This window comes from Dunckerocampus dactyliophorus, chromosome 2 (genome assembly GCF_027744805.1).
Source record: "Dunckerocampus dactyliophorus isolate RoL2022-P2 chromosome 2, RoL_Ddac_1.1, whole genome shotgun sequence".
Classification (NCBI taxonomy): domain Eukaryota; kingdom Metazoa; phylum Chordata; class Actinopteri; order Syngnathiformes; family Syngnathidae; genus Dunckerocampus; species Dunckerocampus dactyliophorus.
In genome coordinates this window covers 15773866-15798228 of record NC_072820.1, presented here as the reverse complement: position 1 = coordinate 15798228, position 24363 = coordinate 15773866, and the positions used below count along the sequence as shown (strand labels likewise).

Genomic DNA, 24363 nt, shown 5'->3' with positions numbered 1-24363 from the left:
TTGTATCAAAATCCGTGTATCAAGATACGTATCGAAGTGTCTATCACAAAGAGATGTACAACCCTAGAATCTACTATAGCTCAAAACCATGTCCTTGCAGTAAATTGTGTTTATAATGCAAAGAGCTTGATTCTGGCTTAGAATGTTTCTATTTTCATTACTATCCATGAGGAAAATGTTTTCTTTAAATACCAAAAAATTAGAGCTCACAACCGGCCCAAACGTCCTAAGGGGTGACCTTAGAGGTTGCACTGTATTTATGGGGCCAGATACAAAGTAAACATGTGCAAGCAGATATTCACCCGGTGATGTATGTGTATTTACTGAATTCAAAAATGTTCATTGCAGCTAATCAAAGACTCCCTTCACACACATACTTGAAATGTATCACGTAGGGCTGGGCCATATGGACTAAAACTCATATCCCAATATATTTAGGTTGGATATCGATATACAATGTATATCCCGATATTGCAATGCAAAGTTGTTTTATTAAAATGTAAAATATTGAGAAAAATCTAAAAAAAAAAACATAGCCGCTGAAATAAAATAGTCCATTCTCTTTTTGAAATAAATTTAGAAATCTCTGCTGGGATCTCCAGTTGCTCGGCGTAGCAAAGGGGTGTGTGGCTCAAAGCTAATAGCTGCTCCCAAGTGAAAACAATGGAGCCGTGAATGAAGGCGTCTCCCGCAACAAGCAAGAGGCAAGCTACAAACGTAAAAAGATGAACATCCATAGCTGCACACTTGCTCAAGGGGTCGGTATGGCACAAAAACAATAAGAAAGTATAAATAAAGCACTTTTAAATACTAAAAACACTGCGCAAAATACAGAGCTGCTGTAACTAGCTGCCACTCTTGAAACATGAGACCTCTGCATCAAATCTAGTCTATATCGATATGAACAATGTGCTTGTTTTTGATATCATGCTTAAACGAAATAGAGATATTTTTAAAATATCGATATATCTCCCATCCCTAATATTATGCATGTGATTGTACAGTCTTTACACTCACCAACATAAAGATCATCTACTACGATCCCTATTTCTTCCATCACCGTGTCAACTTGCGTAGAGGAAGAAAATGATGGAAGTCAACAATGCATGAAACATCAATGAGTCCGACCACCACTGTCGATTTAAGTGGAATCGACTTCTGCTCATTTCCCAAATTACCCATATCTGACTGGCCCACCGCTGCAGGGGCAACAGGAAGAGTGGGTCTCTCTTTTCCACATACACACGCATTCCCCCATTTCTCTGTAGGGAATCAATGATGTCTGCTTAATTATTGGGTAAATGTAATCAGCGGCAGCAGTACTTACTGCCGTGTGACCTCGTAGCTGTTAGTAAGTCATTCGCCTTCTATAGTGCGTTGTGCCATCAGCATAATTAAAAGCAGAAGTCTTTAATTGTTCATAGGTATGCGGGAATACATAAAAAATTGTTGGGTCATGTGCTAAAATTGGTGAAATGTTGTTTCTCTGGGTCATAAATACTAATACATGTGACCCCAAACAGGCAGATAGTGGGTAATGGTGCATGACTGCTGAATGTGTATCACAGAAAAACTTGTGTGTCTGTTTTGTTTATCTATTTTTGAACCGTTTGACCCTACAGCTTTAGTTTAACGCACAGACAAGAAATCAAACTGTGGGCAGCAACTCAGAGCAGTTGCACAGCAAATACAGTTTCACCACACCACAGTTTTATTGCACATTTCATTCATTTCACAAAGCGCTCAACTTGCTCTGTTGTGGCACAGTGGGAAGCTTGGCTGGGGATCCAATGCTTGATTCAATTCAGTACTTGAAGGGGAAAAAATGAACAATAATACAGTATTTGAGCTGTAAATTAATATGCAAAGCAATACACACCATTAACAGAATAATAAGTAGCAAACTCGATCACACTCGTGACTAGGGCTTAATTAGGAAGCTGCAGACTAAACTAGCGGTCTTTGCCTTGACAGTGTTGTTTTTCCTGCTATTGTCTTCAATAAAAGTCAGAAGAAAGAATGGACTGTTCGCCTAATGGACTTCAAGCATACACTGTGCTGTACATTAACACATAACTATTAAAATTGAAAGACTGGAAACATTGGAAAATTATCCATGCAGAATACTAACTTTCCCAACAATCGGACTTGAAAATGTCTCTTCGCATACCAAACAAGATAGATGGCGACATCATGTATGCTTGATGACACAAAAAATAGCTTTTCTATCTTCCTAAAGATTATGGACAATAGTAAGTCAATGACAATGTAACAGTCACACTACTAGGGTATGAATACAGTAAAAGAGCTGGCAACATTATAATGCAGTAATATTGTAATGTCTAAGGGTGGCTGCATTAACAAATGATCTCCATGGTATACAAATGTCTCCTGTACATTATAACACTGAATAATTATTATTAGTATTTCAATTATCTTTCCTCCTTTCAAATATGCCTAGAAAAATAAAAAACACAATTTTTATTTACATTTTCAGAAGAAAATTAATGCAATCAAGTGCTAACATGCAACCCAATTTTAAGTTGGTCACTTTCAAGGTCATGTGGGAGGTGGACAGTGTTGACCCCCTTAGGGCTGTCCTGTTGACTAACAATGACAGGGCAGCGGTGGCATGTGGCAAGAGGAAATGAATTGAGGTCAGCTTGTTTCACTGTAATGCACTAACACCGGCAATAATAACTTGTGTGTCGTATCCATGTGGAATATTAAAAGCTCAATAGAGCCAATTATTAGGTATATCTTGCAAACCAGCAGACAACAGCTATGTTATGCATATTAAGTGGGAAAAAAAATCTCATCAGGAAAAGGCATTTTCTATGAAAGTATGCAAATGGGACAATTGGAGCAGTTATAATTGCTGCATGCATATGTGCGAAAAATCTAATATGGCATATGCGTGAGCAATAGACATGTAAAAAGGTAATGACGGCATTTTGGTAATTGGCAGACAGATGGAAGGACCACGCAGGCAAATGGCAGGTGCAATTACCTTGTGTGGGAAAGTGCTTGTTTGATTGGTTGGTGTGGACTCTGATCTGATTCAGAGGTGTTAACAGCTTTAACAAGGCTATTGTCTTTTTGTTAAATATACTCACCACTGGTACAATTGGCCAAAAGGTAACCGCACCCAAACCTAAATGTTCTCCTAGCTGGAAGTATGTACTACTAAGTAACATACAAACCACATACACCAAGGCAAGACCAAGACTTTGAAGACCTAAGAGACAGTCAAGACCAAGGCCAAGGCAATGTATGGAGGCAACATATCCATATTTAAGCAAATGTTACATATGTTTTGCCTAAATTAAGCATTTTCAAGCATAAAAATGCCTAAATGAACGAAAATACAAATACGAAGCATTCAAAAGACGCATTCAAAGACGATATGTAGTATTCTACACTGGTCACTGAGCGTCAGTAATGTTACTGTATTGTTTGGTGAGACACTCAAGGACCCGACTTGATCGCTGGAACGACAGGCTTTTATTGCAGGTTCGAATGATCTCACAACAGGCTCAATTATCCCTAATAAACCCACACAAGCTGAACTGCTGAACCCCCGACATCACTTCCTGTCCGCCACTCACTCTGCTACCCTAGGGAACACATTTATAGCAACACACGAGCATGAGTCTTATTTATGTCTTAAATTTCCTCTGATTATGATTATCGTCTGATTATTGAAGGTGACTATAACGGTGTTAGTTCACGTCTAGAGTGCTCTAACTACAAAAATATTTGATTTATAAATATGGAATCCTACTTCGCAGACATTCACTTGTCACAGCAGGGTCTGGAACCAATTAACCGCGATAAACGAGTGATTGCTACACTTTTGAGAATAAATCCAGAGTCCCCTGGACAAGACCAAAACCCCAGAAGATTTGACTTAAGACCAGTCTTGACACCAAGACTACTCTTGAGTGCTATAACACTACAGTGTGACCAGAAATTTTTCCACATGTGCAAATTCAGTTTTAAAAAACACACACGCTTTCTGACTTTTCTTAGTTGACACTTTGAGAGGTTAATTAGGTGAGGAGGAGACAGCCTGCAGTATACTCTTTCATCCATCCATTTTCTATGCTACTTGTCCTCACTGGAGTCGTGGGGGTCTGCTGGCGAGATGCGTGGTACACCCTGCACTGGTAGACAGCCAATCAGCCAACCATTTTTATTACAGAATATCTGTCTGAAGGGACATCCTAAGATGAAACCTATTTCAGATGACTTTGGGCAAGAGGTGGGGTACACCCTGGACCTGTTGCCAGCAGTCTGAAGGGACAATACTAAATAAAAGAAGCTATACTTCACAGTAGTCAGTGTACAGCTTGTCTAGTAGTACAGATTTACTGTCCACTGATAATGAGTCAACACACAGTCATTATTGTCTTAATAGTTGGCAACACAAGTGAGTCTCAAGGTAATTGTGTCCTGCCTACAGTCAAGCATGGTGGTGGTCACGATCTGGGGCTGCATGGGTGCTGAGGTTCATTGAGGGGAAACATGAATTCCAACACGTTCTGTGACATTGGGAAGCAGAGCATGATCTCTTCCCTTTGGAAACTGGGCCACCTGGCAGTGTGCTCCTTGGGGTCAGGTGCTGGGTGTTACATCTCTGCCACCCGGGCCTCTGTCGGGTGGGTGGGGGGCGATGCCTCCTGCGTCCCTGGGCGAGGCAGTTCTGTGTTGAGGGTCGAGCACTGGCATGGGCAGAGGCCTTGTTTTTGTCCTGCTGAATTTTCACAAAAGATAAAAGCCATGTTCTACCATCCTGACTGCTTGGGTCCGGCTGCAAGCCGACTACTAGCCCTTCCCCAAGGCCCCCCGAAGCGTTGCCAACTATTCCATATACTTCTGGACATTAGCAGCAGAATCGGTATGGAATGAGGAAGCCCTCCGGCCGGTATCATTGGGCTAACCAAGACCCTCAAGGATGAGTTAGTAGCCAGAGATGACAGCCTCACTACCCTTGTTTCTATGAGCATTCACATAAACAACCAACTCCGGGAAGGGAGTCAAAGCCAAGCATCGCAACCACCTGTTCCTCTCAGTTCAAGAGCACAGTTCATGGCCCCCCACAAGAGCCACCGCCGACAACCCCTGAAGAACGGAAACGATGACTACATGCTGGTGATTGCTTGTATTGTTCCAGTTCCGAACGTTTCCAATGAGATTGATCTAAACATAAACTCCCGCACCTGGCAGTGAAGTTGGGGTCCCGGACAGAAGACTTAGCATGTTAGCATTTCTAGCATGCTAACACTAGCAATCTCAATATGTAGATAAAATAAATGTAGTAATATTTATGGTGTAAATCACAATATGGGAGAAACTACGGTGCTTGGAGGAGGTCTGCGCTCTCCAAGTGCTTTTCTAGTTATTATTATTAAATATACATTTTACTTGCACTTGGTCCTGGTCTCTGCATTCTTGGGGACATTGTTACATCACCACAAAGCCGAAACGTAACAGAATGCTCTGACCAGACGAAGACGACCTCGTGGGAGAGCGACTTTTGGACCTGGCAGTTCTTTAAGGCGATGGAAGAGGAGAGTATGATGTTCTCTCCGGAACAGCTGGAGGACATGGTGTGGGGGCCAAACGGCATACTAATTCCCATGGCGTGGGTGTACCCAGGGCCCACCGTGGACACACCAACTCGACTGCATGAGACCGGCCATCTCCGCCAGCTCCAGCAAGGGCTTCACAGCCCCATACGGTGAAGTCACCTCCTTCCTCCTCGCCACACCAAGCCGAGGTGCAACTCCCTCCTCACGCTATTGCTGAGCGCCGGCCCATCGTGCAATTTCTGACGGCCCCCGACAGCAGGGGGCTAGTACTCCCTGCTGTGCGTTGGAGCATGAACATTCCATCCCGCCTGTGGAGGGAGGGATGGTGCCATCCGCTGTGGAAGCATCTGCTCCACGTCAGGCCGAGTCGCTTTCTTCCTCTGCTCTCCTGCCCTGCGTCAAACCTGCGTCAGTGGTGCATGTCCTGCAGCTGCCCAAATCCAGCCCTTCGACGGTCCCGCCCGCTTCGCCAGGGCCTGCCATCCCAGCCATCCCCAGGAAGGGTCCCAACGGCTCCGACACACATGCCATCCCGGCCAACCCCCAGAGGGGTGCCACCGGCTCCACCTCTCATGACGCCCCTGCTGTCCCCCAGAGGGGTCCCGCCAGCTTCACCACGCATGCCGCCTCGTCGCCGTCACGTGACCAGAAGTGAGCTTTGATGACAACCCAACATAATATCTGATTATTTTGACAGACATGACTCACCTTAGTCGACATCCTCCTGATATTTTGTTGTCTTATACTCCATAATGACTACAGGACAACTTGGACCGAAAAGCTTCACATAATCCCAATACAGACAGGTATCAAACAGCGTGTGCTGCTCACAGCAGTGCAGTTATTGTATAAACAGAATCAAAGCGTATTTACTCGCCAGCTCAAGGTGTCTCTTGGGCCCGTATGTTTGAGTCTCTGAACATCCTTCACAGGTGACCTAGAGGACGCTTCCCACCTGAACTTTCCGCTTTCTACTTCACAGTAGGCGGGGAAAAAGCATGAGAGTCGTAGGTCATCTGGAAGCTTTCCTTATTGGAAGTGCACAAGCGCACACACACACATACACACATTTCAAACACAAGCACATCGTAGCACCGGGGGATTTATGCTGTGCAGTGAATATCTTGAAAATGCACACATCTGAAGGATAGGTTGAAAGATATGGAAGACCTTTACAGGCTATTTCCCGGCCCAGTTACTCAGGTGGAAGAGGAAAATAGAAAGCGGGATGAGGGAGGACACAAACTGTTGAGGGATGCGTGGACAGTCAGCGGGAGAACACGAGGAGGGAGAAGCAGCAACGCCAAAATGTTATGCAGCACTTAAAAGTGGAGGATCTCCAGTTTGGATTCGAGCGACTTGCCTTAATGAGGACCATTAACGCGGTTTGCCCACATTCCCTAAACGCTGGGGAGGGCTGGAAGATGGTCGGCTAAAAATAAAACACCTCAAGCAAAACACAGATTCATGAGGCGGGTGCTTGTAATAAAAAAAAGAAAGAAAAAAGACATGCTGGCAGCAGAAAGATGTGCAGCACCACATCCTGGTTCATCCTAGAAATGGAAATGGGGAAACATGTTGCCCTGATGAATACTTAAAACAAGAAAGGAGCACAAGGAATACTCATCAATCATGATCTGAAACAATGTGTAGTCATTAAATCTTGAAGAGAAAGCACAAAGGTGATTTCCATTTGCAAGCCGCAGAGGGCACACTTAAGTCAGACTACTTTGATGACTAAATGGGCTTCAGCAAGGTGATGAATCATTTTAAACCAAAGAATATGATGTTTCTGTAAATATGGAATTCTTTACGAACCTACATCACAGAGTAGTAAAGTTAACACCTTAATATCGTTTTTCAGTTATGACAGGTATGACAGGAGTTTCTTCTTTTACAGGTTTCTTGTGTATTTGAAGTTAAAGAGGTTTATTAGGTGAAGCAGCTTACTTTGCTCTTCTGCCTTTCTTCTTTTATTTAAACAAGCAAATTCAAATTCATTTGCGGTAATTGATTTTATAATAGAAGATTTCATGTAATGCTAATGGTGTATTTGTTTTGGATTTATTCATGACAAGCACAACTGAAGACTGATTTATCTGCACCATGCGCCATGAAATGATCATTTTTATATTTCAACAGAATGGTCCAACATGGGCCATTTGCCTCTGAGCTACAGAAGGCACAGAAAGTCTTGACTGTCAAAGTCTGCTATTGTGCACATATTTCTTTCTTCAAATGGTTAGTTCACATTTTAAGATCCTCTCAGGCTTTCTTCTCCTCACTAGATGTTCGCACACAATGAAGCAAAGCACACAACAACCCACACTGCCTTCCTCGCTTCTGTGATTCAGTGGTGATATACGGTTTCCATTTGTCAAATTTACAGCACTCAGCCAAACAAGATATCCCCCAGACCACACATACTGCAAAGCCGCTGCCTTTGTCAGTATATAATTGCTTGACTTCCTTTATTATTTTGACTAGCAAAAAGAGACATATACAGTACACACATGTACTGTCTAAGACCTCGGACATTCAGACACGAAAGTGCCGTGATGAGATAATCATAATCATCCTTGCTCCGCTAACAAAATACAATGTAGCTGCCATAGAAAATAGCATCAAAGACTGGCGTACTTTGGCATTAAATCAACATACAGCAAATTAGAACAAAACTTATATGAGCAAATATTAAATGAAATATTGAACTGACTTCCACATGGCACATCAAGTACTGTATTATACGTTTTAGAGTAATTAAATCGCTTCGAAAGTCTCTGCATGTGCCTGCGTAATCTGTTTTGTTTAAAAAAAAAAAAAAGACAGGTAAATATGCTCAGACAAAAAATATTTAGACACCTGGTCATTGCAACTATATGACCCAGAAGAAAATATCAAGCCTCTTCATTAACACACTGTAGTAATTGTCAGGATATATTTCAAATAGCTTGTTTTAAAAACTGCAACACTGTGTAATGACCACAGAGAGAATCTGTAAATTTACTGTTTGAGTTACGGCTGACCAGAGTGAGGACAAGCGGTACAGAAAATGGATGAATGGATGGAATTACGGCTAAGGGCGCAGACGATGCTTTTCCTCCTTCTTAGCTCAGTTTCTGTATAAATCTTATTGCCATCTGATGATGTAGCCACTAATGAAAGCCGGATAGGTCCATGTTTTAACTGTCTAGCTAATGGCAAGTAAGCAATTAACACAAATGCAAAAAGGAAAGCACAAGTGCCCTGGAATTATGTTAATTATTAATCACCAAGCAAGACTAGGACAGCCTTGACTCACATTGGTGATAAAATACTGTAGATGTGAAACAGTCAAAGAAATTAACACACAAGCAGCATCAATGTGTGCAAAGGTTAGAAAACGCCGGCTGCCTCATCTGCAATTTATGACAATATTTTTCCATACCTGATTTAAGCACTTTGCAGAGGCTCTTACAAGACTGATTTGCAATAATAACCTGCCCAGCAACAAACCGCTAGAACCTTGAGGTGAACATGCAGAGGAAGAGCAGTCTGTGTGCCTGGGAGGTGGTTCTCTTTACATTCAGACTGCTGACGCTACAATGTACATTAAGCTCGCCTCGGCCATATTGTACTGAGCAGCCAGGTCTACAGTACGAATGGGCATGATAATTAATTAGTTGATCGTTAAAAATGACTGGCTTGTGATTGTTGATTTTTTTCATGCAAAACCATGTAGTCAGCAGAGATGCTGTTGATTTAGAAAGTTGAACTACATCCATGCAGACCTCCACTATAGAACAACTCATCCAGACAACATTATTCTGAGCATTATGTACAGTAACCCCTCGTTTATCGCTGTTAATAAGTACATTTCTGCGAAGTACGACTTCCTTATTTATAAATTTTTTTTCGCAGTTAGAGCATAGAAAAGACGTTCACAACCTCCTAAATATGGATATTTAACATTATTAGAGCCTTCTAGACATGAACTAACACCCCTATAGTCAACTTTGCACTCGTATTTCCCAATATAGTAAACATAATAAGAGTAAATACGCCATTTAAAACAAAAATAAGACTCATTCTTGATGCTATAGGTGAGGTGAGCTGAGTGGCGGGCAGACACAAAGTGATGTCGTGGGTTGATTTGAGTTGAGTTTTAGCTTGCCACGGGTCACTGCAGCAACAGTAGCTTGTGTTTTTGTTAGGGATTTTTATTAGGGATTATTGTGTCTGTTGTCAGATCATTCAAACCTGCAATAAAATCCTGTTGTTCCAAAGATCAAATCTGGCATATGTGTGTCTCACCAAACATTGCAGTAACTTTACTGATACCTCGTGCCCTGTGTAGAAAACTACATATCATCATCAGGATATTTCAACCTGTCATCTGAATGCCTTATATTTGTATTTTAGTTCATTTCGCCCTTTTTGTGATTGAATCCATAATTTAGGCAAAACATAGGTAAAATTTGCTTCAATATGCATATTATTTTATGAATAATAATAGGACATATTCAACCACAAAACAGCATGATTTATTAATATGTTCTTTGAAAGAGTGAAGCTGCACAGTAGCAAGGGACAACTGAAAATAGTATTCAAAAACACAAATTAAATGAAATAATAAATAAAGAAAATTAGTCCGGTATATTTAGTAATATACTGATTTCCTCAATAAGTTTCATTTCAGTTCTATGGTCATCGTCACACATTTTCTCCTTTCTCTCACTGGTACGCCTCAGTGATGGAATTACAAAAAAGCCAAAGAAAAAGCAAATCTGTTAAGAGTTACTGATGTCTGCGAGCTAACTTACTACCTTTACCAATTTGACCATCAAATTGAATGTAATATGAATAAATGCTCCACTAAATGAGATACACATATAATAACCAGCAGTTAAGACTATCAAATTGAGTGTCAAGGACAGACAGAGCGTTAAGTGTGGTAGAGTGCTGGAAAGAAAAAGAAGGATGGAGACAGAAATTGCCCAGGTTCCGCATCTTGGCTCGATGACACTAGAGTCACATGGGAGCACAGTATAATGCATTGATAGCCTACTGACAGTACAATATAAACAGGAAGGAAATGAATACCAACAGAAATTCACTCCTCAATGTTCTTTACAAAAGAAACTGAACCGGTGTTTTTTCCTCGCAGCTTGTCTTTCTCATTTTCACAGCTTGTGCCATTTTCCTGTCAGTCTCTCACTCCCTTGCTTTCCACATCAGCACCACTTTCAGCTGCATCCCCCTACCTGCTCTCCCCTGTTGTGACCATGGACAACGTGTGCCTCACTCGGCTTTGACAAATTAAAGCAACACCATAGATGGCTATAACCTTCACAGGCCAGTGCGGAGTGTAACGCAAGGGGCCGGGTGGATAGGTTCTGGTAAGAGCCGCGTGCAGATGGATGGTGAGACATATCAAGCCCGGCAGGGCGTTTACAAATTGGGCTCAACGCGGGATGTTCATTCAACGATTAGCAGAAGATATGGCACAAGCGTAGATGGAGATTGAAAGTATTTCTTAATGAGTTTGAACATTTGTAACTCGGCAGGAGTGAAGGTGCACCAGACTTCTCTTGCTAAGCATTTCATCATATCTGTAAAACAGTGCTGAAGGTACAGGAAAGACAAGTGTTAGCAAGGTGCATAGCAAAATTCTTAAATGCCATTTTATATAATTTATACTAATAAAATAGAGTTTGGTGATGGTAATGGTAATGGTTTAATTCATCCTGAACATGCATACGAGTCACACTGGAGCACATCACATAGTACAATTCACAATTTTGCATGTCCAAAAAGGAGGAGGAAGAATCAAGGCTTATTTAATCCTACCCCTCATCAGTTTCACATCAGCTGCAATACATTTATTCACCTCTTGTCTTTCAGGTGTACTTTGTAAGGCTACATAACAATATAGTGCAAACATATTTACATTAACTTGAAGCTAATATTATCAACCTTCCACTGAACTGGTTCATCAGCAGTAAAACCATAATAAATTATTGTTGAAGTGTAAAATTGCTAGGAGCTGGGAAACGAAATTAAAATTAAACTAAGTAAATCCTTGAATATTATTTCCTTGAATATATTGTCTGCCTGTTCCACAGAGTTCTACTGTGTTATTTGAACGCACAGTATTGAGCTGACCTCACGTTAGCTTTTAACGGGCATAATGAAAGTGTGTGCAAGATGTCGACAAGAAAATAAGGATTTAATTTCTTATTCCCACACATCTGAGAAAGACAAAAAATGGCAGCTATGTAGAAGCGGTAGAAGAGCGAGACAGCTGTCGCTGCAATGATTGAGGCCTTTTTTGTGCTACTAAAGCTTGCATGTCATTAGTTAAACAACCGCGAGCGAATAGTGGCACGTGCGCCTTCGGTTGCCGACCTGTGTGAAAGCAAGACAATTATTTGTATTTTTAATTTTTATTACAATATTTGATTTGCTTATTTCCAAAAAGAGGATGAAATACCAAAAGTTGTGCGTTAATGCTCACCAGTCACAATATCAGGTACACTATATTTTACAACAATCTCTAATTATCACGTCGGTGTTAAAATGTGTTTGTTATTGTGGCTGTATTTTCAGCAGTGCAATGCATCATACTGAGACATTTTATATTTTGGCTAAGATCAAAACAATGCACCCTAACCAAAATAGTAAAAACGGTTCACGCAATGCATCATAATATCATTTTGACCCTAACCAAAATATTAGGCTGTTTTAAATATTTTTACCAAAATGTTAGAACCACCTCTGTTTCTAATATATGAGGCTCAAAGTATGATGCATTAGTCATTGCAGTGGTGTTTCTAATGTTTTTACCCTAACTCAAATATTAGAAACAGCTCCCAGTATGATGCATTGCACCGCTGCAAACTATGACCACATAAATAAACGCCATGCATTGCACTAAGAGGTGTTTCTAACATTTTGGTTAGGGTCAAAATATTAAAAGCACCTCTTGCATTGTATGATGCATTGTTCTAGCTCTCATAAACTACAACCACAATGAAACACGCATGCATAAAACACACCAAACGGAGCATTATCGTCTTGTATTGGAAGACATTTAAAAAGTGTGCCTAATTAAGTGTCTGCTGAGTCAGCTTAAACGATTGCACAATTAAAACGATTTGTTCACAACTATTGTTTCTCCTGAGACAACAGAAGGGAGCAACTTCAGACACACATCCACAACTTCACTCACCAGCTATGTTGTGACTTGCAGAAAGCCTCCGATTTCTGGCAGCCGTCTGCTTGCTCTCTCTTTCTCTGGATCTGACCGTGGCTGGTTTACGGACGTCCTTCCCGTGGAGCTCGATGCATGGATGTCCCGGCGGTGATGCTGGTCCTTGCCGCTTCCACTGGGCTCAGTCAAATGCGCGCTCCCTCTCAGTGGCTCAGTTGCAGTGGGGAATGTGAGGATAAACACAGAGTGATGCTCCACTCGCTCTCGCTCTCTATGGTGAGCTGAGACGACCCCCACCCACTTCTCTCTCTCGCTCTCTCCCTCTCTCTTTCTCAGGCTGTCAGCTGCTCACTCAGACTACCTCTTCACGCTGTCGCTCTCTCCCACTGCCATCTCACCATCTTGTTTTCTCATTTCTCCATTGATTTCTCTGCTACTTTCTCCCTCTCTCTTCATTGATTTACCACATGGGTGGCACAGCCAGTGCAGCCTCTAGTGGCTCCCTCCATGATGCTCAGGGTCTAAAATGTTCACATGAAGGAGTGGAGCAGGGGCCCCTTGAAAAAATCACCTTGCAGCTGTTGTCACCGCATCTCTACAACCTTAACTGACCCAACAAGAGCTTTACGTAACTCCAACTCTGAAGGTTTGCAAATGTCTTTGCATTGTATTGTTCGATACTAACTGTGTAATATTTACTGCTAGTGAGATGTGTTGGAATTCACTATGCTGCAAGTGAACATAACAAATGTGCTGAAGGCAATCTTTTACTTTTACAGTCTCACTGTAATTTTGATTGCAAAATTCCAATATGTTTATGAAATCCTTTTTTATGACATATATAGTACATTAACTTTTAAATCTGTCAACCAGAAAATAAAGTTGAAATGGAATCAATATGTGGAAAAATTATTTGTTAAAATCACCAAAATATATATGCAGTGGTGTGAAAAAGTGTTTGCTCCCTTCCTGATTTCTTATTTTTTTTGCATTTTTAAGATCATACTTCTCCTTCCTTGAGAAGAATTGTTTTATGTTTTTGGGTAGCAGGTTATTGTTTGCTTTATGCATAATTTTAGGTGTTTGAAAGTTTATCAGATCAGCAAATTCTGAAAATTGTGATTTTAGGAATGAAGGGTTTGTATATTCTCTACCTACAGCATTATGGATTACCCTAACTGACCTTTTTTGTAGCACAGTTAGTGAGTGAAGTGTACTTTTATAGTTATTTCCCCATATCTTTGCACAGTAAGTTAGATACTGTATACTGTAGTAATATTACAGAACAATAGAGTCTATGGAGTGATTTTTGGTCCAGAACAAATTTTGCTTTATTCTGTATTGAGGTATTTCTTGCCACTTTATGCTTAATGTGAGATTTCCAGTTCATATTATCATCTATTATGACCCCGAGACATTTATTTTTGGCCCACTCATCTTTGCAGAATTGTTGTAATTCAGCCACATTGGAGAGTTTTCTGTATGAACTGCCTTTTTAAGGTCATGCCACAGCATCTCAATAGGAATCAGGTCAGGACTTTGCCTAGGCCACTACACAGTCTTAATTTTGTTTTTCTTCAGCCATTCAAAGGTGCACTTGCTGGTGTGTTTTGGATCATTGTCCTGCTGCAGAACCCATGTTGGTTTCAGCTTGAGGTCACAAACAGAGATGGACGCACATGGTTCCATTTATCACAGCAAGTCTCCCAGGTCTTGAAGCAGCAAAGCAGCCCCAGACCATCACACTACCACAATCATATTTTACTGTTGGTGTGATGTTCTTTTTCTGAAATGTGGCTTTAGATCTTGTGCAGGTTCACGGCCAAGACCAGGGATGTTGGGCTCAAAAAGGTTGGTGACCACTGTACTACAGCTCAGTCACTAGACCAGCCCTTCTGACAGTCTCTTGATTCTGTTACAGCTCTTCCATGGGGGCTGAGCGCCTGACTTGCAATTGTCTGCTTGAGGCAGTGTTTTTCTTAGCATGAGCAACCACAACTCAACTGTGAGAATGTAAGTTCATCAACAGTGGAACACGCTTATTAATATTTGTTTTCAATACAATGGCAATCATATAGACCACATTATATCAATAAATCGGTTGTCCAGCATGAATGATTATTTTTCCTATGTATAGAAACTTGTGACCCGCCCTGTACATGTTGCTCTGAAACCGGTAGAGAAGATGCTTGATTTAAAATGAGGGAAAAACAGGAAAGGCTACATTCTGGAAATTATGTACAGTCGTCCCCCTCTACATCGTGATTCAAACATCGCTCCCTCACTGTTTTGTTGTTTTTATGTTAATGTTTTAATTAATGATTGCCGGTTTGTAGGGTTCACTATGGACAATTATTATTCCGCAAATATTGGAAGTCAAGTTGTATGTAGTATTCTGGTTACTAGGCGGCAGTAATGTTACATTGATGAGACATGACATTAGCTTCCATTACCTTCACACTGAATAGAGTCAGACATGCCATGTCTGACATGATCCAGTGAAAAAAGTTCTCCTTCCATTCCGTGTGGAAGCGATACGTTTTTGGCCTCTTACGAGTCGGCATTGCTGGCGCTGGCGTAGTGATCCTGTAATATAGTGAAGTCTGAAGCGGTTACAGCTGGAGCTGAGCTTACTCACCAGTTACAATATAATTAATCACTGTAAGCAATGAAAACTTACTACTGAATCAATTAGAACTGTATCTGTGCAGATAATGCATTTTTGAGTGTTCTGAAGTCACATTCTGAACTCCTGTTTCCATGACAGTGTTGTATTGAGAAAAGTAGTGGAGTTGACATCGCATGGCTGTACCTCAACTTTCCTTATCTGAATTTATTTGGTTCTTCAGACAGCAATTATTCAGTAGTGCCTCTGCTGGCTGCAGCCAATTGGTGCACTTCATGTTGCCTTAAAGACGCTATCCCTCCTTGGCTCCAAATAACAACACTTTGACCCAAAAAAGATAAGCGCACCACCACCGTCTAGCATATGTTACCAATAGTGGTTTCAGTGTGTATATATTTAGATGTGTTAAAATTAGGCCTGTCAATTGATTAAAATATTTTAATCGCGATGATTAATTGCATCCATGTTTAACTCATAATCACAAGTATAGATAGAAGTTTTTATCTAAGTTTTAATCTTTGATTATTATTTATTATAACAATAAAGATCTATAATAAGTGTACCTTTGATAGATCATTTTAAAGTTTCAAAAGATTCAAAAGACAGCCGAATCTCACGTGCTGGGCATATTTATACCAATTTGCATATTTAAATATACTGTAGGCGTGCGGAGGGAGGAGTCTGGTACTCCTACATGTGCACTCAGTTCCACGTTGACTGGGATGTACAAAGGAAATGTGCTTGGATTCATGCTTACGCACGGTTTCATACATCAGGATTTTTATGTACGTACGCTGTTTACTCAGTTTTAATCGTACGCCATGTTTCAGTAGGAAATTCACGCAAGTCTTTATACGTGAGGCCCCTGATCTTTTCCTGGAGAAGGAGGGTGCATGCACTTCATATACTGTACAGATAAAATGTAAGAACATAAATGTTTTTCAGTTAATATAAAAATAAATAAATGGTACTAAGAAGTACGTGAAAAGAATCTGAAAACATTTTTTAACCAAAGTAAATAAGTCTCTTCTCTTTTTTAGGTTACATTTGGTAACATTTTAAAGAAACCCAAAGGAGTCAGTCCCTCACCAGCCATGAACTTCACCACTCATTGTGCCTATATTCCTCACAATTACGAGTTAAACTGAATGAGAATTGTCATTTTCCCCAAAAAAGGGCAGTGGAATTAATGGCTGTCACTCACTCACAGCTCGTGCACGGGCACATGTCCGTAGTGTGCGCTCACATACACATACACGCAGTCTCAGAGAAGTTATCAACAATTAGCAGTCATGGCTAGGCAGCAAGCGGGCGGCATATAGTGCGTTTGAACGCTTGCGTCCCTATCGCAGTACCCAACCATGACAGACAGCACCTTTGCTCGAAGATGCATTGTTCGACAGTTATGGCCATTCTTAGTATACTGTACATATTATATAAAACATCATTACCTACAAGCTATTGGATACTTGCACACGTTCTGTTTTGTTTACCTCTACAAATAACCAGTCATGCGGAAATTAATGCATTTTCAATATCCCATAACGTGCAGCCATTCATTGCAGCACCGTCTATTACAGTGAGACGGACCATTTCATGAAAGTGTGATGGTGAGCAATGATTTCAATCACATCATCTGTTATCGCTGTGCCCTTAATTGCTCCCAATTGTCTCCATACTACGTTGTCAAACAAGGCTTAACGGGTCTGTTGTGTCTGTCACAGTCACGCTGCAGGCATCACTGTTTATATTTACCAAGATGCGATGCTCGACTAAATAAGGCCTGTAATAGGTTTCTTATCAAAGACTTGCCAAGCTTTGGTTGGCTCAGTGAGCGTGCTTTTGCTTTGCTGTTGCAAAATGGCTATTGAGAATAGAAAGTCAGCACACATCAATACGGCGACTGAATAATAATATTAATGATAATACAATTCTTCAGTTCTAGGAACCTTTGCACATGCATCATTTCATTGCCACAACAAAGTCTTCCTGGAAAAAGTATGTATGGCATGAGGACCTTGATTTATCATAGAACACAGACAAGGGCAAAATGAAATGTTCTTTAGTGTTGCCCCTCATATGAGGGTGTGTGTGTGTGTGTGTGTATGTGTGTGTGTATGTGTGTGCCTCAGGAGAATCAGGGCTGCTGACAGGGGATAAAGCCTTCCAATCTCCAATCAATATGGCTTTTCCCTTCACACTGCAACTCTGTCACAACTCGAAAACCATGGAATTGACTCAAACTGGAGAGGCATGGTTAACCAAAAGCAATATTTAAAAATGCACAGAGGTGGCCCAAAAGTGTACAGTCCACAGTGTCCAAACTGTAAAAGCAACTGCTACTGTTGCTGTTGTTCCCTTACTTAACAATTTTCCAGTACACGAGGGTGAAAATGTTAGAGTGATTACGTCCTGCGGGCACTTCCAAACTGCTGACTGAATGACGAGTTACATCTGCCTGAGGAGGTTGAAGTTGCTTGATCAGCACATTTGTTGCAGTGATTATTCAACCATTTTCTCTTCTATATTTCATGTCATATCAATTGTGTATTTTTTCATATATTTGCATTTGTTTTGATTTGAGTACTGTCAATGCTAGAAGTTATTTTTAACATAATTTTTCATTTTTAACATATTTTTAACATAACCACATGGTGGTGTAGTGAGTTGGCTCTGATGCTGGGGGAGGATGCCGGTCAGACCGGGAGAGCTTCAACCATGTTCCAAGGAAGGCAGCGGACATTGAGACAGAGCCCACCGTCGAGGCGACTGAGGAGCAGTGTGGTTTTCGTCCTGGTCGTTGAAATGTGAACCAACTCTACACTCAGCGGGGTCCTCAAGGGTGCAGGGAATTTGCCCAACCAGTCCATGTGTTTGGTGAACTTGGAGAAGTAATTTGACCGTGTTTCTCGAGGAATCCTGTGGGAAGTACTTCGGGAGTATAGGGTACCGGACCACCTGATTAGATCCTTGTATGACCGGTGTCAGTGCTTAGTTCGCATTGCCGGCAATAAGTCGGACTTGTTTCCACTGAGAGTTGCACTCCGCCAGGGCTGCCCTTTGCCACCAATTTAGTTCATTACTTTCATGGACAGAATTTGTATGTACAGCCAGGGCAATGAGGGGTTACAGTTTGGTGGCTACAGGTTTGGGTCTCTGCTTTTTGCAGATGATGTGGTCCTGCTGGCTTCATCGGACCTTGACCTTCAACTCTCACTGGATCGGTTTGCATCCGTGTGGAAGCGACGAGGATTAAAATCAGCACTTCCAAGTCTGAGTCCATGGTTCTTGCCCGGAAAAGGGTGGAGTGCCATATCCGGGTCAAGGATGAAATCCTGCCCCAAGTGGAGGAGTTTAAATACCTTGGGTTCTTGTTCAGGAGTGAGGGAAGGATGGAACATCGACATCGACAGGCGGATTGGTTGCATTGGTTTGTTGTGGTGAAGAGGGAGCTGAGCCAAAAGGCAAGGTTATCAATTTACCGGTCGATCTACATTCCTACCCGAACCTTTAGTCATGAGCTGTGACCGAAAGGACAAGATCGCAGGTACAAACAGCCGACATGAGTTTCCTCTGTAACGTGGCTCGGCTCCCCTTAGTTGATCAGGTGAGAAACACTGTCATCCGGGAGAAACTCGGAGTAGAACCACTGTCCCTCCGCATTTAGAGGAGCCAAATGAGGTGGCTCAGGCATTTGGTCAGGATACCTCTCGGGCGCCTTCCTGGGGAGGGGGTTCAGGACACATCCAACCGGTAGGAGGCCTCAGGGAAGACCCAGGACACGTTGGAGAGACTACAGTATGTCTCTCATATCTTAACTGGCGTGGGAACGCCTCGGGATCCAGTGGTAAGTCTGGACTTGCCTGCTTAGGCTGCTGCCCCCTCGACTCAACCTCGGCTAAGAGGAAGAAGATGAATGGATGGCTAATCAATGAAGTAGAGTCATCAAAAAACTGCTTAGCATCTAAGAAGTAGGATTATAAGAAATGATGAATGAAATGAAAAAGATGTGCGGAGGTTATGTTTTTGGCGGTGTTTTTCTGTTTGTTTGTTTGTGTTCAACATAACTTGAAAAGTTACGAAAGGATTTGGATGAAATTTTCAGGAATTGTCGGAAATGGGATATGGAAAAACTGATTACATTTTTGGGGTGATCACTGTTTGGATCCAAGAATTTTTTTAAGTATTCTTTAGCATTGCGAGATTGGACCATTTTCGGCATTTGTGCATCTAACTACACAAAAAATGGCCTGAACACTTATTACATTACATTACAAGTTTCCAACAGGTTCTGCAAAATATCAAAGACTGATCCAAAAAATTTTGGATTATTATTTTGGTGTGAATCACAATATCGGGGAACCATGGCGCTTGGCGGAGGTGTGCGCTCTCCGAGTGCCTCTCTGGTTATAAATATTTTCTCTTGAAAAGGGTCGGTCATCTCATATTCATGGTCGTCTTACATTTGGCCAGTACAGTACGTTTTTCCATTGTGTACACACACCGTTTAGTATAAACCAATGCAAGAGTCTGAATGTATTAAATCTTCCTTTCATCTGTGTGGTTGGGGTGTGTTTGTTTACCTGCCTGCATAAAGTATGTGGTGTTCAAGCTTCCACTCTTCAGTCGGTGTGAGACTATGCGGGGCGGCAAAAGTGCTTCCTCTCAGCACTCCCGCTGCTTTACTGTTGAAATCAACAATCGTTTGACAGCACAGGAGTCCTCCCACACAACCGGTGTTGACTTTGCCTGGAGACATGTTTGAAGTTGCCTTTTTTTGTTGGATTGGAAATTTTTCTACATTTCACACAATAGTCTTACAATAAGATTTGGGCAAAAGCAAAAATACAGTGGAAGCTCTAAAAATAAATAAATACAATTCGCTCAGGGACGCTGGTAGATTTTTTTTCAGATAATCAAACTTATAAGAATCAATGGAAATAGAAATAAGCTGTTCCAGGATATTCATATTGAGCAGAAGTGGACAAAGAAAAGGGTATTTTGAATGTAAGTTAAGCTTCAAAGCCCTGGCAGATGGCTCTCGCAACAAGACCAAAGTTATTTGTGTGTACTGCTGCTGTGAGTTGAGTTGTCATGAAGTACTTCAACTGCCAGAAAGAAGTGAGAGGGTACTGGAGCACTGCCAGTCCAGGGTGTACCCCCGCTTCTCGCCCGAAGTCATACCCCCGCAACCCTTATGAGGATAAGCGATATAGAAAATGGATGGATGGAAGATTAATGACTACATCAACATGACTTTTTATTGTTAAATTACAACTTATTTTCTCATATTACAGCTTTAAAAAAAAAACATTTTTTCTTTATTTCAACGTTATGCTACTAAAATGACTTATTTTTCCTCATAATATGATGTTATGGTCATAAAAATATGACTTTTTCTTGTTAAATTACAACTTTTGCTCTTAATATTTTGACATTATTCTTAGTACTGTTGATTTTTGCTGCTGTTTTGTTTTTTTGGGGGGTTTTTTTGTTGTTTTCTTGTTAAGTTTTTATAATGTGCCACGGCCCCTGGGCCACACTTTGGACAACCCTGCATTAGATTCTTAACACAAGATTCTTAACTATCATACAAGTGTATAAATAAGCAATCTGCTGCTAATAGTGAGCCCTAAAAACAATGAACGTTGTAACTAATGACAAACTCTTGAGTCTTACACAAGTGTAAAAAGAAGTTAACACTGATAAAAACATTCAACATAAATCTAATAACTAGTGACATATTGTATATGCATGTTCATCTTTCTTTTGGTATTAGTGTCACAAAATAACTTCCTTAAAAAGCCAAAGAAAAAGCAAAATGTACACAGAGTTTGTCAGTTGATGTGACCTCCTGAGCGTGTTTGATATGCTCCTGTGGTGTCATACATGACAGCGGTCCTTTTTTCAAACAGGTGTCGCAAAGAAGCCACAACAGGCCAAAGAAAAAGCAAAATATAAGCCCAGAGTTGATCTTTGAAACCTCACGTAGGTGTTGCACAATATGTTTAATCTCACGTGTTGTCATGCATGAAATGAAGTGTCGTAGAAAAGCCAAAAAAGCAATAGATGCTTCGTGTTCGTCTTCAGACGCGCGCAATATCCTTCAGTGTCCCGTAATGTCAACAATGGTCCATTTTTTTCAAATGGAGTGTTGCAAAAAAGCCAAAGAGAAATCAAAACACATGCCGAGAGTTCATTTTTGTACACTCACATTGTTTTTTTGATGAAGAAAAAGCAAAGGAAAAACCGAGAGTTGAGGGCTTGCATGACTGTGGTTTTGTGTTACTTTTGGCATATTTTTCCTCAAATTTTGGTAGAATTCCAGATGATATGACTTCAGAAGTTCCATTAAAGATCCATGCACGCACACATATGCAGGTGGCATTCCATTAGCTGGAGAACGAGGAGATATGTGGCAACAAAGCAAAGGCAGCATGTGTAACAAAGTATTACAAAGCGTGGAAATCAGGTCGAAATTTCAGAGATGTTGTCTCCTTTTCCCTGTCATCTTTCAGTCTTCGACCACACTAAATTCAAGTGTAGCAGACGGCTACAAAGCACATAGTGACTGCAGTGTTGATGGTAAGCAGGCGGCTTGGCAGGAAAAAGATTAAATCGTTGATCTGTGACCTCAACGCAGGAAATCATGACAGCAATAACAGGAGCTCTGCTGTGTCGATTGCTGTGTTACCACGCAAGTTAACAAACAAAGCTTGATATATCCTTGTTAGACTGCATATTGACAGCAGTCATTCGTAAAAAGTCAACTTTAACCAGCATGAAAACCTTGCATTCCTGGTAGAATGTGTGCCGCTCACCTTTGCCTACGGAGTCATGTGACCTGCTGACATGTACTATAGTACCTGCGCCTACTGAGCTCAGCAGATAAAAACAAGAAGCAGACGAGAGATTTCTAAAGCTTTTCTTGTCTGACTTTCTTCTCCAATCAGTCATCCAGGTCAAGGTCGCTGTCAAAGCAGCACAATGGCAGGAGGAATCATTGCAAAAAAATTAAAAAATCTGGAAGATTGACTTATGGTAAAGGAATGAGCAGACGGAGGAGAGCATCAAAAGACAGCAAACGTAATTGATTAAACATCAATGTATTGGAGAAAAAAGTGATGTGACCTTTGCTGGATATCTTGTCATCATCCATCCTGCAGCTTCGTCCTTGGTGACAAGTGATTTATCCCTCAGGCTCAACAAGCACACATCCAATGAAATACATCTGTCTTCTCAGGTCGAGAAAGAAATGAGGATGAATTGGGAGCACCTAAGCCTTTCTGAGTAGCCTCATCTTAAGCCAGAAGAGCGAGAGCTTGCAGAGCATAATTGGATTTTATTTTGTTGTGCAGGGAGGAGAACTGATGAACGCTGCCTTCACTGAGCTCCTGGTACAGGTAGCATACCTAAGTCACTCACGTAGTACACAGAGGCCAGACAGAGATATAAAGTAGAAAGCTGTTCCTTAATGCTACCTTCATAGGAAAAATGACTGAATACTATGGTGGTAGGCTACATTAGTACTGTATGCTCTGGGGCAGACAATTCTGACAATTCGCACCAACAGCCTCTCCAACCAACATCTGAACATTCTTTGCTGTCATTCAAGTGTAAAAATGAGTTTAACACGATACAATCAAAACAAAACAAAACAAAAATGCTCCCCCTTTCATTACTGTACTGTACATTACTGTAGGAAGTTGAGGCAGGAAACTGAAGGACATTTGATTTCCTGCATGGCACTTTTTTACCATGTTAACTTTTATAGATGCGTAAAATAACTTAAACAGTGTACAATAAAACACAAATACAACAAAACTACTCACCCTTTCATTACATAAAGCATATGATGATATTTAAGTGTAGTCGACTTCCTGCATGGCGCTTTTTTACATTTTTAACTGTCAAACAAGTGTGAAGATAATTTAAACATGGTGCTATAAAACAAAGCTAAAACCAAACTACTCACCCTTTCATTAAGGCCCTGTCACATCTTGACGATTTAGCCAGCTTACGCCAGCGTATGAAAAATTTGGCCAATACGCTGGCGTACGTCGAATAAGTTATGGGTAAGTTTTGTATAAGTTAAGAGCACACTGAAGCACGCCGTCATACGTCGTAGGACGTCCAAGTCGTCCCAAAATTTTGTGCATGCACAAACTTTTTCGACGTATGTCAACGTATGATTCATACGTCCCGCATACGCGGGCAATAAGTTATGCGATCGTTGACACCCGTTCACACGTTATTTGTAAGTTACACACAAGTCGTAATACGTCAATATAATATCAAGCGTACCAAAGACATTTGTTCAACCTATGATTAGCGTGCTCTGAACCTATGTGTAACTTATATCGAACGTACCTCTAACGCACTTGACATATTTAGACGTATTTGACGCGTTCCGAACAACCCCATAACTTAACTGAACGTGCTGCTATACGTCGAATGTATACGTCGAACTCGTTGTGAAAACGCTATGTATACGCCCAAAATTGAAAAAAACGTCGGCAGTTCAACGTATGCCATCAAAATGATCACGTCAGGCATGCGCTGCCTAAATCGTCAAGATGTGCCAGGGCCCTTACATGGCACATATAAGAGAGTTAAAGCCAATAAATAAAAAGTCACGCAAAGAGACTATGGTACTATGCCCCACTCGGGAAGCAAAATAGAGATCGCAAGTATTATGGGACATAAAGTCGTCTAGGGACACACATTTGTACACTCTATTAATCTATGAATGATTCTCACAAACCCCGCAGGAGATTACTGCATTTTGTCTTTCAATGCTTTAGCCTGTTTAGTGGTGACAGATAATTCTGTGTTTTCTATTATCAGGAGACCCTGAGCATAAAAATAAACACTGACATGATTAATTTATCTTATATATGGAAGGAAAAAATAGCTGAACAAAAAGAAGATCCTTTTTTGGACACTTCTGA

At 41.1% G+C, this 24363-nt stretch overlaps 1 protein-coding gene and 1 long non-coding RNA gene across 11 annotated transcripts in view; one reads left to right on the top strand and one right to left on the bottom strand.

The window, feature by feature from the left end:
- The window catches only part of tnr (tenascin R (restrictin, janusin)), a 176767-nt gene extending 163583 nt beyond the window's left edge, over positions 1-13184 (bottom strand). For 6 of the 10 annotated variants that reach the window (XM_054752846.1, XM_054752854.1, XM_054752873.1 and 3 more), the window contains exon 1: positions 12805-13183. The gene's annotated coding sequence lies outside the window, so the exon portion shown is untranslated. Of the gene's footprint in view, positions 1-12804 lie in introns of all 10 variants that reach the window. The other 4 variants (XM_054752796.1, XM_054752785.1, XM_054752812.1 and 1 more) reach the window with 3 other exon arrangements.
- Positions 12808-14845, top strand: LOC129168061 (uncharacterized). The gene is made up of 4 exons (XR_008566213.1): positions 12808-13432; positions 14368-14496; positions 14590-14637; positions 14708-14845. It is a non-coding gene; the product is annotated as an uncharacterized LOC129168061 (long non-coding RNA).
- Positions 14846-24363: the final 9518 nt, after the last annotated feature.